Genomic DNA, 3778 nt, shown 5'->3' on the forward strand with positions numbered 1-3778 from the left:
ACTCAATTTACTAGTCTTATCAGCATGCATCCCTCTTAACTAAGAGATTTTCAAATAGTCTCGGTCGAATTAAATATGTTATAATTCAATCTATCCAAACATGTTATTCCAATAGACTATATATAATATGCAAGTAACTAAATTACCATCATATTATTAAGCTATCCCTTTAACATTACTTATTAATTATCCTATCGACCAGAGGTGCTCGTACTACCCCCGGGCGTAGTAACAGTAGAAAACTTTATCCTGAATCTAAGTATGCCAGCTACGTATGATAACCCATCATTATCATTCCTAATATTTCCTTGAGTGCATGGAAAATAATCACAATAAGTTATATGTAAAAGCATAAAAGTATGACTTATCTCTGCTTTCGTCATTTTAATTAAGGTTCATATTATGCCATTCAGCTTCCAAGGTCGAAACTCTTTTTTGATTGAGCTTTAGGTGGGGACGTCCTTTCCATGACTCGAGCTCTTCCATTACAGAATATTAGGAAACCAAGTTGCCCTCCGAACCATCCGACCTTCTTGTGATGGAATGTGTAAACTTTCTCTTTCATTGGGGAAACCTCATAATTAGGTGGAAACCATCAGCTTTAGCTGAATATCAATGAACTTATTTATCACGAATGAATGCCCAATATCATTCCAAAAATCTAATTTGCTAAGGAATGACTTGTTCCAATATACACTAGCTACATCATAGTCAGGGGTCTTCGTGGCATCATTTATAAGTGAAACATCCGACAACAACTTCATATCAAGAATCATTAGAGTCTTCTTCTCACATTAACCAGTTATAGCTGCGAGTTAGCTCGAACCTCTAGTCATATTACGATTTCCTCCCATCCTTGATGTACGTTCAGGTACAACTTTTTCTTCATCTTCTATAGGTGAAGCTTCCAGTAATCACATCTTGGGAGAAACTACTCCTTGCAACAACCTTTGTTTTTAAAATGATGTGAACTATTCTTCCTGGTTTATTTTCTTTGTCATCTACACATGCAAATCCGAGTCCATTCTAACTGAAAGCCTTATGTTTACTCCATTATTTCCCTAAATCTTTGTAGCTCACGCTTCATCCTCTAATGGGTTCTTAAGCAAAATTTGCACCAACTCCATAATAAACCGAGAGGACATTTTGTACATCTTTTATATTTAAGTTTGAGCATATTGGAAGGTATTAAGTACATTGACAGAATTTGTTAGCTTTATCTTAAACTAAGCATCAGTGAACCAGCAAACTTGAATTGCAAGCTACAGATATAAAAAGGTGAACCTGGGGGATATTATCTCCATAATAATTAGCATGAACCGGGGGACCTTCAAGGTGTTATCCAAATGTAAATTCTACACATCAAGTATTAAGGTGAATGAATCTGCATCCATTATTATATGTTATTAAACATGTTAAGCTCAAGTGAGCTTCACCAAAATATGTTAGATAACTGGGAGTGCCATTGAACCTATGAATCATATATTGATTTGAGTGAACCCGCTATTATATAGATTCACATGAGCAACTGAACGTGCAAATATTTTTCTAGGCACTTTATCAATTTTGCACAGCCGGTTAGATAAAATTCAAAAGAACAAATATCTTAGTATCTTTTAATTTTTTATTCTAGCAAGCATGCCCTTAAAGATATGTAAACTCATACATGTAAAGCTATTCAATACCCATATTCATGCATAGATAACCATTACAACTTTCTAAATATCAACATGTCTCGTTTCAAGTAGATCATGCAAATAATTATGACACTATACCTATAAAACACAGCATAAAGAAACTGTAGCCTGATCAATGTATTAGGTTTATGTATAGACCATTTATAAAGAAATCCAAGCATAATTTTTTATTCCAATTCCAATTAAATTTTACGTTTTCTACAAAATTGAACAATTTTTAAGTTATAAGACTAAGGGATATATCCACCTACTACCCCTGAGTTATATAATATAATTTAACCTTATAGTGAAGAACTAGGTTCAAGTGTGCAGTCGTACCCTAATATGTAGATACATGTAGAAAACTATATAATTAACCTAAACCATATAGAGTTTGCTAAATAGCAGATAATTAAAATACGTTGTAAGAATATCAGCTTTGTGAAGCTACATCTAATATTATAAGAGTATTAAACCTCTCTACTCATGCAAGTTGTTCAACTAGTTGAGCACGTAGGCATGTAATTATCTTAAACATTAAAACCAATCATTCAACATATGTTTCATATAGAAATAACCTTATGTAATAGAAGGGGGTAGAATTTCACATACCTGTACCTATTCGGGTTGAATTCAAAAATCATAATCCGTACTTCAAACCTTGCCCATTTATGACACAAATATGGTAGAAGAGCTTCTATTCCTTGACCTTTCATGTAAAACTGAACCATTCATCCAGAATATCAATAAACTTTTAGAGGGTGAGCTCGAACCTTGTTGTTGAAGTACCATCAAGTCTTCCAATTACATGCAACAAGATTCATCTACGAGTTGGATTGAACTTCTAACTATAGTGCAAACCCTTCAAGTCCTTTATGTATGACCTTATCTCCATTCTTTATGGACAAGGCACACTATTCCTCCTCGTACTTGCATGAACCTCCATGGTCACAACTTGTTAACACTTGTATGTATCTGAACCATGCCGAGATCCAAAGATTAGCATGAATCTGCACCCTTTAGCTCTTCCACCATATATACCTTCAATCCCATACTGAAATGATTCAGATGCACAAACATGTTCTTCTTCAGATTTGTAACATAAACCTTTACTTGAATTGTGAGCAGCGCTCTAATATGAACTAGAATCTTCATCATCATTAACTGCAGTAAGCACTACGATGAACCTGGACCTAGTCTTGTTCCATAACCAACACATATGCCTTCTATTCCAATGCATATATATAACCAAAAAATCACCCGTAATCCAAATCCAAGCTACAACCAAGTCATAGTTAACGTATTTTGCTCAAATTATTTGTTTTTATTTAAAATCGAGAACTTTTAAGATTTAGTCATGAGTAGTGCACCATGCACTATCCCGGTTCCTTTTAGTAATTAAATGTAAAAGGAACCTTTAATAAGCATCATCTATGTTCAACCAACCTTCACCTGAACCTCTAAGCTTATGTGTCCATACTCATTATAAGAAACAATAGGTATGGTAAGAGAAGAGGCTACCATATGTAATATTCCTTCCAATGAATATTGTGTAATCAATGTTGCCGAACTTTCTATGTTTAGCTGCCTGATCCCGTATTGAGGTTCCACAAACGATCCTTCCAGTAGAAGCACTTTACTTGATCCAGTGAGGAAATACGAACCTTACATCCTTTAAAAGTTTATGAAGTTTGCGAACCAAAACCTCATTTATATGCCCATTTGTTTGGATATAGGTGCATTTAGAAACCTTCATATATGAGGTTTTTAACAGCTCATTGGGAGAAGCTACCCCTTTCCATTTCCTTCATTGACCGAGAGGTCATTTATAACTTTCATCATTTCTTTCTTGGGGTATTTCGAGATCCTTGACTCCTTGTAGTCATTAAATATAAAAGGAGTCTTGTTTCACAATTTACCAGGTAGAGTCAACTGTTTAGCCATTTATTAAGTGACAAATAACTTCAACTATGAACCTCTAAGCCTATATGAGCATGCTTATTATATGAAACAAGAGGTTCCATAGGAGAAACAATTATCAGTTTTCATCTAAGGTTATGCCAAATTACCACTTCCTGAAGCAGGACATCCTAGGTTTATGT

Source organism: Apium graveolens, chromosome 6 (assembly GCF_009905375.1).
Source record: "Apium graveolens cultivar Ventura chromosome 6, ASM990537v1, whole genome shotgun sequence".
Classification (NCBI taxonomy): domain Eukaryota; kingdom Viridiplantae; phylum Streptophyta; class Magnoliopsida; order Apiales; family Apiaceae; genus Apium; species Apium graveolens.